Raw genomic sequence first — 12,794 nt, forward strand, 5'->3', positions numbered from 1 at the left:
TCTGTGGCTTAGCTCATTGTTTTAAATCTCTGAATAATAGTCCATTGAATGAATGTTCCACAGTCTGTTTACCTATCACCTATTGAAGAACTTCTCCAGTTTTTGACAATTATGAATAAAGCTGCTCTAAACATTTGCATGTATGTTTTTGTGTGGACATAATTATTCATATTAGTTGGGTAAATACCAAGGTACATGACTGCTGGGTCATATGGTAAGATTATGTTCAGCTTTATAAGAAATTGCCAAGCTGTCTTGCAAAGTAGCTATACCATTTGGCATTCCCATCAACAATGAAGGAGAGTTCCTATTGCTCTGAATCCATGTCAGTAGCCGGCATGGTAAGGTTTTAAGTTTTAGCAATTCTACTAGGTGTGTGGTGATATCCCATTTTATTTATTTATTCATAGAAAGATTTATTTATTTATTTGATCTCATGACCCTAAGATCACAACCTGAGCCAAAACCAAGAAGTCAGTCACTTAACTGGGTGAGCCACCCAGGTGCCCCATGATATCTCATTTTAATTTGCAGTTCCCTAATGAAAACGATGTTGAGTATCTTTTCATATGCTTATTTGTCAGCTGTGTTTGTCTTTTGGATCTTTTTCCCGATTTCGAATTGTGTTGTTTGTTTTCTTATTGTTGAGTTTTAAGAGTTTTTTGTAGATTTTGAATACAAGTCTTATACAGATGTGTGTTTTTCAAGTATTTTCTCCTAGTCTGTGGCTTATCTTTTCATTCTCATGACAGTGTCTATCACAGTGAAGTTTTTCATTTTAGTGAAGTCCAACTTACCAAATGTCTTTTATAAATCATGCTTTTGGTTTTGAATTTAAAAGCTCATTTCCAAAGGGAGAGAGGGAAACAAACCATAAGAGCCTCTTTTTTCCAAAGATTTATTTATTTATTTTAGAGAGAGAGAGAGAGAGAGAGAGAGCAGAGGGAGGGGCAGAGGGAGAGAATCTTTGAGCAGACTCCCCGCTGAGCATGGAGACTGATATGGGGCTCAAGGTGGGGCTTAGTCTCAGGATTCTGAGATCATGACCTGAGTGGAATTCAAAGGTCAGATGCTCAAGCAACTAGCCACCTGGGTGCCCTACCATTAACGACTCTTAATGTTAGAGAAAGAACTAAGGGTTGATAGAGGGAGGTAGGTGGGGCATGGGCTAGATGGATCATGAGGATTAAGGAAGACATTTATGATGAGCACTGGGTATTGCATGCAAGTGGTGAATCACTGAATTCCACTCCTTAAACCAATATTGCAATGTATGCTCACTAACTGAAAATTTAAAGTAAAAAAATTAAAAAAATAAAAGCTCATTTCCAAATCCAAGATCATCTAGGTTTTCTCCTATGTTTTTTTTATAGAATTTTATTGTTTTTCACTCTATATTTAGGGCTATGATCTATTTTGAGTTAATTTTTGTGAAAGATATAAGGTCTGTGTCTAGGTTCCGTTTTTCCATATGAACTTCCAATTGTTTCAACACCATTTGTTGAAAAGACTATGCTTTCTCCATTGAATTGGCTTTGCTTCTTTATCAAAAATGAGTTGACTATATGTGTACCTCGATTTCTGCTTTGTCTGCTCTGTTCCATTCATCTATATGTATACTCTTCCAACAATACTATACTCTTGATTCCTGTAGCTTTACACTAAGTCTTGAAATTGGGTAGTGTGAGTCCTCCATCTTCGTTTTTATTTTTCAGGATTGTGTTGGCTATTCAGGGTCTTTCATCTTTCCTTATAATCTTCATAGCCTGTTTGTCAACAACTACAAAATAACTTGCTAAGATTTTGATTGGAATTTGAATTTATAGATCATGTTAGAATTGAAATCTTATTAATACTGAATCTTCCAATTTGTGTACATGGAGTATCTCTTTGTTATATAGATTTTTGGTTTTACACATAGAGATCCTGTACATATTTTGTTTGATTTATATTTATTCATTATTTTGGTGGTGTTGCAAATGGTATTGTTTTATAAATTTCAAATTCCAATTTTAATTGTTGGTATTTAGGAAAGCAATTGACTTTTGTATGTTAACCTTATATCTTACTCTTTATTATCATTTTTAAATTTTAGGAATTAATCTTGAATTTTATCATATGCTTTTTCAGTATATATTGAGATAATCATATATTTTTTCTTTAATGTATTAAAGTGGTAAATTATAAGAATAGCTTTTTAAGTGATGACCCATCTTTGCATTCATGGGATGAAGCAGGTACCCATTAAAAAAAATACAGCTTTCTAGGATTTTTGTTTTTTATGATTTTCTTTAATGTTAACCCTACTTTTATAAAATTTCTTCAAACCACAGATTTGGTAGTAAGACTAGAATTCTGCTAGAAGTTGGATTTATTTCTTTCATGATTATTCTTTTAAAAGATTTATTTATTTATTTTAGAGCAAGACAGAGAGAGAGAGCAGTGGGGAGGGGCAGAGGGAGAGAGAGTACCAAGCAGACTCTGCCCAAAGTGTGGAGCCTAACATGGGGCTAGATTTCATGGCTCTAAGATCATGACCTGATTTGAACAAAGCGTCAGTCACTTAACCAAATGAAGCACCCAGGTGCCCCTATTTCCTCCATGGTTATTAAGGACACTAACCTCCTTCTTTGCCATACTTTGTATGTCTTTCTTTTTCCAGTCAAACACTTTATAAGGTAATTCCATCCATACAAAAATATATAGGACATTTATGTAAGATGCAACTTAATAAAAGGGATGTTTGTAAACTTACCATCAAACTTAAACATGAGAGTATTGCCAATACTATTGTATCCACCTTTTATGTTTAGCAATTTTTATGTCTTCCTTAAGAAATCTTTTCCTAATTTGAAGTCTTCCAAATTTCTTCCACAGTCACGTTTTTTATGTTTAAGTACTTAATCTAAAATTGTTTCATTTCTTGTATATGGTGTGAAGAAGAAACCCAATTGCATTATTTTTCATGCAGATTGCCAATTGTCCCAGCGCCCTGTATTGCACAAAGGAAAAAAAGTCTGTTCTTTTCCCAGTGATCTGAAATGACATCTCTGAAATGCATCAAATGTCCTTCTATTCATGAGAATTTTTCTGGTCTCTGTGTTGTTGAATGTATATACCTCTGCATCTCTAGCACACTGTCTTTATTACTAAAGGCTAGTAAGTCTTGGGATAGTAAGGCAGGTCCCCCTAATTTGTTCTTTGTTTGTCTTGGCTATTTTGGAGCATTTACTTTTCCATGTAAATTTTAGAATCAGCTCCTCAAGTTTCGTAAAAACCCCTGTGGGGTTTAGATTATAATTGTGCTAGATTTATACATTAAATCAAGTGGTGGAGGAAGTGGACACTGAGTTTCCTATTTATTCTCTGATGTCTTTCAATAACATTTTATAATTATCTACATATCGACTTTATACACATCTAGTTACATTCATTCCATACTCACACACACACACACACTCTCTCTCTCTCTCTCTCTCTCTCTCTGTTGTGTATATATTCCATACATACTACTATTTCTATCTTTATATATCTATCCTTATATAATTTTGCTAATTTTAACAGTAAATTAAAAATGTACAAATTAAAAGTGTACTTTCCTGAATTTCTTGTGGCTGTTATATAGAAATACAATCAATTTTTATGTGTTGATTTTACACCTAGCTTCATTGTTAAGTTCTTTGTCTATAGACTACTTTGAGTTTTTAGTTTAGCTAAATAACTTATTTATCTTTTATTGTCTCAGGGTGCAAGCTAGGGATTCTTGTAGTCCAATGTTGAAGAGAGATGGTGATAGTGGACATTCTTGTCTTGTTCTTTTATTTTGTTTTTAAAGATTTACTTATTTATCTGAGGAGGGAGCAGAGGGGTAGAAGCTCAAGCAGACTCCTCACTGACTGGGAAGTCTGATACGGGGCTCCATCTCATGACCCATGAGATTATGACCTGAGCTGAAATCAAGAGTCGGATGCCCAACCGACCGAGCCACCCAGGCACCTCTCTTGTCTTGTTTTTGATCTTACAAAGAATACTTCTAATTTTCACCAGTAGGAATAATGTGCACTGTAGATTTCTGGTAGATTCAGTCTTCAACAAATACTTTTGATTTTGTCCTCATGAATAGATATTGCATTTTATCACTTTTCTACATATTCTACAATGTTTTTTTGCATTGGTTAGAATGATCGTATGGCTTTGCTCCTTTGTTGAAACAGCGTACTGGTTATGGGTTTCTTGCCTCTCAGCTCCCAATTCACCTGTTTGGCCCGATCTCTGGAATTGGTCTGGTTCATTTAAATTTTGTTTTCTTGTGGCAGTTGTTACTGAAGTTTGCCTGTAGGGGGCGCCAGAGACATTGCAGGGGAAAGTTTTGCTCTCTGGTTCTGGGCTACGGATACAGCAGGCCCCTTCTGGGCATGAGGCTTCTCCAGCACCACACTCTGCTCCCCACACAGCTTTTCTAGTACCCAGCTGATACGGGGCATTTTGGCCAGCCGCACTCCTTGGCCAGCAGCTTCTCTCTAAACCCTTCAAAGCAGTAATACATTAGAGTGCTTCCGGTGAGACAACTCTGTGTGCAACGTCCTCAGATACCCCTGAGACAGATTTCCAGCAGCTGTCAGCAGATTTCTAGAAAGTTCCACCGGTGTGGCACCAGAACTTGATTGCCATTCTCTGAGTTGCTGCTAGTCTCTCTCAAAAAGGTAAGGATTACAACTCCTGGCATGAGAATACCCTTCCTTGGGAACTTTTTCTCTGTCCTGGAAGGAGTTCTTCCTTGGGTATTCTCAGCCCAGGGGGGTGGTACTGTTCCCTGATTGATCTTTCTCAACCCTGGGAAGGAGAGCTCTTCCTTGGGTACTATAGATCAGCCATGGGGTGGGGGACCAGTCCTTGGGTGTTCTGCCTTCAGCTATGTGGGGCTGTCTTTCTTGGGTGACTCAGGCCTGGGGGAGAACTTTCCCTTGGTCACTATCAGTTGTGTTGATGAGGGGGCTTTATTTGAGTCCAGCGAGGAGGATCTCTTCTTTGGTACTCCATCTTGGGGGAAGACTTTCCCCTGAATGCTCCCTGTCTCTGCTATGTTGGGCAAGGGTCTTTCCTTGCTTGTTTATCTGCCATGCAGTGGGGAGTTCCTTTCCTGATTGCTTCACCTCAGCCCTGGGTTTGGGGCTGTGTCTTAGATTCTGTATCTAACCTCTGTAAAGGGCAACTCTTCTATGGGGACTTTACATTGCCCTGGGATGGGGGTTCTTCCTTGGAGACTCTGTCTTAGAGATGGAGAGGCGGCTTTTACTTGAGCACCCTGTCCAAGTGGAGACCAAGAGGGTATTTCCTAAGGCTGTCTGTCTCAGCTGTGTTAAGGGGGGGCTTTCCCTTCAGTATTTGCTCTCATCCCTAGATAAAGGGATTCTGCCTTGGGTTCTACAGCTCTAATTCCAGAGGGTGGGTTTCCAGCACCACAGAAATCCTCTGCCATGCACTGAGTCATAGCTCATCTTCTCCAACAAGATCTGGACTTCAATACTTTTAGAGGGGGTGGATTTTTTTTCCCTTAATCCCTCTCTAAGTCCTGGAGAGGACGTTTCATTGAATGTTCTATTTCAGCCCAGGTGTGGCACTCTTTCTTGGGTGTTTATGTCGGGGTGGGGGGGATTTCCCATGGGCATTGTATCTCAGCTATGCAGTAGGGGGATTTTCCTTGGGTGTCCTGATGAGGATACTAACTGGTGCCATGACTCAGTCCTAGGAGTGGTGCTTTTCCTTGGGTGTTCTTTCTAAGCCCTGAAGGGCGGCTCTTCTCTGGAGTTCAATCACAGCCCTGGTGGGGATGGGAGGGATATGTTATATCTGGACTTGTGGAAGAGGTCATTGATATGAAGACACAGGACAGGGAATAATCCTTGTCTCACAGAAACCAGACTTGATGGTATTCCACCTTACCCAGTCTTCAGTTAGGGTTTCCCTTAATCTTTCTGTGCTTTGGTTTCCTTATTTATAACAAAGAGGATGATCAGCGGACCTAGTTCACGGGGCTCTGTAGAGGATTAAGTGAGTTCATGTAAGCCATTTAGGATAATACCTGGCAGATAGTAAATGCTCAACGAAATGCTTTTACCCTCTTCGTACTCTTCTACTGTGGGAAATGCAAATTGTATGAAAAATTGTTTCTTGGGATTTTATTTGAATAACAGGGGGCATAGTTTTGATTATCCTTGCATGATAACAGCTTAAATATAACTTTTTCTTTTTAAACATAACCTTCTATACTTATGATCTGTATCCTCCAACATTGAAAAACACCCATCTCTGCCTGGCACCTAGGTGGACATATTTGAATCTCCTTGTGTTTGGGGACTTACACTTTCAAACTATCCTACCCTTCATTATCTATGTGTAGCATTAGGTAAGTGGTAATCGATTTTATTAATGATGACTTTAAAACATAAAAAGACAACACACACGATTTCCCTTAAAGAGAGTTGACACAGAGTGGATTATACTTCTTTAATGGGTAATCGTGTAATTGGCTCCTTTTTGGTTGATGAGAGCCACTCATTCCCCAAACATTTTGATGAATCATGGCTCTATTATATTTGACTTTGGACAACAACTTTTTTTAAAAGATTTTATTTATTTATTTGAGAGGGAGAAATGAGAGAGAGAGAGAGAACACAAGAGGAGGAAAGTCAGAGGGAGAAGCAGACTCCCTGCCGAGCAGGGAGCTCAATGGGGAACTCGATCCTGGGACTCCAGGATCAGGACCTGAGCCATAAGGCGGTCACTTAACCAACCAAGCCACTAGGTGCCCTGGACAACACTTTGTATTTTCACTTCCTCCTCATTCCGCTTAGGCTGGATTAAAATTAAGTTGCATTTCTGAGAATAGAACATCTCTTGGTGGATGGTAAGTTTTTGCTGCATGATCAAAACTTATATTGATGATGCAAATGCATGATTTTAGACACATAGGCAGACTTTCCAACTTTGCAACAGTTGCATTTTTGTCAGTGATGGAGTATGTTGATTGATTTTTAAAAATTTTTTAAATTTCTTTTTTTTTTTAGGGACTGATGACCAATGAAGCAGATGAGTTTGCTTCAGGGCTTGAAAACAAAATGAAAAATCCTGGAGAACCCGACAATCCTTTGTCATGTAAGAGAAGTTGGAGGATGCCTTGCTGTTAATGAAATAGTAAGGAAGATGGTAATTATGTCTTTGAGAAACAGATATGAACATGTTTGCCAGTAGAAAGGAAAGAATCTAGTAAGCTTCAACCATTTGGAGTTGCTGCACGAGTTGGTAGGATGAAGCATGTCTCTGTGGCAGTAGGAGATGATGGACTCAACAGGACAGTGGGCCTGCACTCGCTCTCTGCATGTCCTCACCTCCTGTTCGTCCTCTAACCCAGTGTCATCCGGGTTTTGCTTCCTCTGCTCCACTGAAACTGTCCTTGTCAGTTCCCCAGTGTCGGCTATATGTTGTCTTTAACTTCTCAGCAGTATTTGACACAGTCATTCACTCAATCCTCCATGAAAACCTTGGGCTTTCAGAAACCACATTTTCCTGATTTCTTCCTCCCTTACTGGGACTCTTTTTCATTTTCCTTTTCTGCTTGTTTCTTTTCATTCCCACTACTAAATACTCTATGGCCACTAATCCGGATCCTGGGCCTTCTTTCCTTGAATATACTCTCTCCCTAGATGATCCCACATAGTCTTGGAACTTTAAATATGACAATGGGTATTTCATCAACTCCCAAACTGATACCTCTGGATTACAACTTGCTCCTGAACTCCAGACTCAGATTCAAATGCATACATGGTATCTCCACTCACATGTCTAAGAGACTTTTAAAACTCCACCCATTCCTTGTGTTTAAACTGAACTCCTGAACTCCCTTCCTTGCACATACCTTCTCCACATACAGCACAGTCTGTTTTGGCTTTTGGTGTTATAGTGAAGAAATTATTGGGGAATCTGGGTGGCTCCTTCTGTTGAGTCTCCTGCTCTTGGTTTTGGCTCAAGTCATGATCTTATGGGTCATGGACTGAACCCTGAGTCAGGTTCCACACTCAGCAGGGAGTCTGCTTGCTGATTCTCTCCCTCTGGGCCCTCCCCCCGCACACACACACACACACACACACACACTCTCAAATGAATAAATAAATCTTTTATAAAAGGAAATTATTGCCAAGTCCAATGTCATGAAGCTTTCCCCCTATGTTTAGCTTCAGGAGTTTTATAGTTTTAGGTCTTACATTTAGGTCTTTAATCCATTTTGAGTTCATTTTTTAAAGATTTCATTTATTTATTTGATAGAGAAAGAGAGATCACAAGTAGGCAGAGAGGCAGGCAGAGAGAGAGAGAGAGAGAGAGAGGAGGAGGAGGAGGAGGAGGAGGAGGAAGAGGAGGAGGAAGGCTCCCCAATGAGCAGAGAGCCCGATGCAGGCCTCTGTCCCAGAACCATGAGATCATGACCTGAGCCAAAGGCAGAGGCCCAACTCACCGAGCCACCCAGGCACCCTTGAGTTCATTTTTATTCTTGGTATAAGATAAGGGCCCAACTTTATTCTTTTTTATGTGGGTATCCAGTTTTTCCCATACCATTTTTTAAAAGATTTATTTTATTTATTTATTTGACAGACAGAGATCACAAGTAGGCAGAGAGGCAGGCAGAGAGAGAGGAGGAAGCAGGCTCCCTGCAGAGCTGAGAGCCCAAGGCGGGGCTCGATCCCAGGCAGAGAGAGAGAGAGAGGAGGAAACAGCCTCCCTGACCAGCAGAGAGCCTGATGCAGGACTTGATCCCAGGACCCTGAGATCATGTCCTGAACTGAAGGCAGAGGCTTAACCCACTGAGGATATTTAAAGTGTACATCATGATGATGTGATAGACATGCATTGTTCATTGACTTTAATCACAAAACACGGGACTATCAAGAAGCTGTCCAAACATATCAGACATATGCCTCCATAGCATTTTGGTAGTAGGAACTCAATTTTCTTTGATGGTCAGGTTCAGTCACCCCAGCCAGTACAGTATAGCCCTTCTTCGCCTGTTGATTGAGAGGTCTGGGGAGTCCAAGTGCCCAGCTGGAAGACTCAACTTCCCATTCAATGGAGTCATTGTTTTATTTCCTGGTGAAAGCATTCTTTCTTTGGAATGAAGATCTCTAGCCCAGAAGAGCTAGATCTCTTGTCATGGGACAAGGAAGCAAAAATTTTCTATTGTCTTGCTGGGGTTAATAGTGAGGAGAGGCACTCCTGTTTCCATACCTTGATTGCAGGATCCATAAATCCATGTGATAAGAGGAACAGTACCATATACCTATGCATGTAAATGCTTAGCTACCCCAGATCCTCAAGTTACTGCCACTTAGCTAGAAACAAGTGAGGTCTTCCAGATGCCATTCCACTTCAGGATGAGGAGAAACCTAAGACCAGTGAACTCCATGAATATTGCTCAATAGCTGCACTCATTTCCTATAAAATGGGTTCCTTGTTTAGAAATGATGCTCTTTGGAATACCATGATGGTGAATAAGGTATTTTTCAAATCTACAAATATTGGTTTCTTTTTTTTTTTTAAAGATTTTATTTATTTATTTGACAAAGAGACAGATCACAAGTAGGCAGAGAGGCAGGCAGAGAGAGGGGGAAGCAGGCTCCCCGCTGAGCAGAGAGCCCAATGCAGGGCTCGATCCCAGGACCCTGAGATCCTGACCTGAGCTGAAGGCAGAGGCTCAACCCACTGAGCCACCCAGGTACCCCTACAAATATTGGTTTCTCAAAAGTACTACAGGTGGGAAGGAAAATCCATATCCAGAGTATCTATTTAAGTAAGCACAAAGCATGGCCCCTTCCTTAATAAAAGTGCTCCACCATGAAGCCCCTGCCACCTGGTAGTTGGCTGATCAGTCACAGGAGCCATATCAGGGGCTCCATGGTGGCCCCCTGCTTCTGGCAGATCAGGCACTCAGCAATGGTTGTAGTGAGATCAGCTTTGGTGATCCCAGCCTGCCACTTGGCCACCTAGTTCTTGAGCCCACTGGGCTCAGACATGACTGCTGGGGAAGAGCCTGATGGGTATTTACACAATGGGTCCCATTGCCATCAGATTATTATTTTTTTTAAGATTTAATTTTAATTTTATTTATTTATTTGTCAGAGAGAGAGAGAGAGAAAGAATGAATGAACAAGCGGAGTGGCAGGCAGAGGCAAAGAGAGAAGCAGCCTCCCCACTGAGCAAGGAGCCCGATGCGGGACTATCCCAGGACTCTGGGATCATGACCTGAGCCAAAAGCAGCAGCTTAACCGACTGAGCCACCCAGGCATCCCTAGCCATCAGATTACTAAACTTCTGCCCTAGTTTACCATGTCCCATGTGTGTTCACCATGGGACACACTTAGCTTCATATCATATGTCTATTCAGTTGGGCATATCCACATACCTCTTCCCTAGACCTTTTTGTCACAAACTTTCAGTCATGTATTTTCAAAGTCCCTGATCATTCAGCTAATAACTCAGACACGGTCTATGCATGGTTATACACTCATACCTTTGGCCAGCTCTCCTCCAGGCAGAGTGAACAAGCAGATGCACTGCTCAAAATTTTCCCTCTGGGAAGTTTACCTTTCACCAGTGTCCTTCAGGGCAGTCCTGGATGAGACCAAAGTGCATCTGCTGTCCACTTTTGGCCTGTGTGGGAGACAGGATTCGAATTATGCCCCCCCACATATTCCAGTCTTCTGGTTATTCAAACACTAGTATGAGTACTGCTGTGGGATGCTTTTACTGCAAAAATGAGTATTTTATTTTGGTAGCATTAAGGGATAAAACAACAGCATTTCTACTGTTGAGGTGAAAACAATGTTTAAACTTTGTTATCCTCCAAATATATTCCAAATGAGAATGTTTTAGGAAGGTCCCAAAGCACAGGCAAATTTTAACACAATGATACGGGAATCTGTAATACTGAAAATAACGCTCTCTGACAGGGTGTTTAAAAACATATTTTTTGAGTTCTAAAAGCAGTCAAGCAAGCCCTTCCAAGCAACTGTGTCAAGAGTGAAACAGCATGTTCCATTCATACTCTAACAATTTCATTGTAATACTTTTTACTGCTATGACAATTTTATATAAATTTTCCTGTACTTAAAATAGGCTTTTAAAGTGGAAGAGTGTACAAAATTCCAGATAAAATTATCGGGGAAGAAATTTAATAAGGTGTCCCCTCCCCTCCCTTATCATCAATGATAATCTTTAGCAGTTGGGAGTTGAACTTTAAAATACACCCCCCCCACCCGGGGTGCCTGGGTGGCTCTCATTTAAGCATCTGACTTCAGCTCAGGTCATAATCTCAGGGTCCTGGGATCAAGCCCTGCATTGAGCTCCCTGCTTCTCCTTCTCCCTTTGCACCTCCCCCCTGCTTGTTTCTCTCTCTCACTCTCAAATGAATAGAATGTTTAAAAAATTAAATACAACCCCCCAAATGAAAACCCAAGTTTTAAATCTTAATCAGATATAATTGGAAAAGTTTACTAATATTTGGAAACCTTTTATAAAATCATTTCTTTTTTGTATTAAAGCAGAAACCAGTTCCCAAAACCTCTTATTCGATTATGTATCCTGATTGGACTAATATCTGACAGAAGACTATCACTTTTGCTTTTGTAATTGTGATTTTTCACTGTAGCTTTTACAGAACTCATGGTCCCTAATATACCCCCACCCTTCTTTCCTGGGTGGGGAAAATGGCTGCTATAATGAACTTCTCACTGATAGAGTTTCTGGAAATATGTGCTGTGTGTTATTATTCAAGGGGGACAAAATTCTGGGTGGATGGCCTACAGGTTTTCTCATGCTGCATACCTGTCTCCACATGAAAATTGCTAGGAACTTGAGGAACTGCATTTTTCAGAATGTTGGCAGCCAGGGTACTGTCAAATATTGAAAAGTCCTGTCCCAGTGATCATCATCATTAGTACAGAAAACGTCTGCATTCACTCAGTTTCGAAAATGCATCCTGGGTCAAGGCCAGCCCTATATTGTGCTCCCAAGTTTTCATCTTTAGCTTGTCAGCAGTGCCAGAGAAACTTCTCCCTGGGGGTCTGGGTCCCTAGAGAGAGAACACCACAGTTAGGACATTCTTGGTGGCTTTTATTCTCCCATCTTTTGGAAGACGTGCTAAAAGCCCAAGGGTAAGTAGTGATCCTTGTCTAGTATAAGCATAAGTCCAGCAGCATCCTGAGTATTTCTGGCCATTGCCCATACAAAATGCAGCTTCCCCCACCGCTGTTTGGTTTGGGAGAACTTGGGCCCTCCCCCAGTAGCCCAAGGAGTGGGGATATTGGGCGTGAAAGCACCCCATCTTCAAAGCTGCATTCTTCAGGTCTCTGCAGCAGTCTCTCCGGGTCACTGCCTGGAGACTCATTGGGGAATGACTGATGGCTCCAGGACAGACACTTGCGGGACCAGAGAGAAGTGGATGCAGCCATTGCCGGACCCACATCTGCCCTCACTGACTCACCATCCCCCCCACCCCACCCACCCCGGGTGTGCTCGTGGGGGGCTGTGCCCTTAAAGTTCTCAGCTTGCCCGCACCCTGGCCCCCCACCACGTGTCTCCACCGCCCCCCCAGCAGCTGCAGCGAGGCCATCGCCCCTGCCACTGGGAGCCAGGGCTCAAGGTCTGTCCTGTCCTGGCTGTCTGGAAGACATCCCACAACCGCGCCCTACTGCACCCCAGCTCCATGACCTGGGCCTCCAGTGCCCCCGCGTCCTGGTCCTCACTGC

General features: G+C 41.5%; 1 pseudogene; it reads right to left on the reverse strand.

Annotated features, from left to right (window-relative positions):
- Positions 1-11,658: 11,658 nt before the first annotated feature.
- Positions 11,659-12,497, reverse strand: LOC122896490 (annotated as a pseudogene).
- Positions 12,498-12,794: the final 297 nt, after the last annotated feature.

The sequence above is a fragment of the Neovison vison genome, chromosome X (assembly GCF_020171115.1).
Source record: "Neovison vison isolate M4711 chromosome X, ASM_NN_V1, whole genome shotgun sequence".
Classification (NCBI taxonomy): domain Eukaryota; kingdom Metazoa; phylum Chordata; class Mammalia; order Carnivora; family Mustelidae; genus Neogale; species Neogale vison.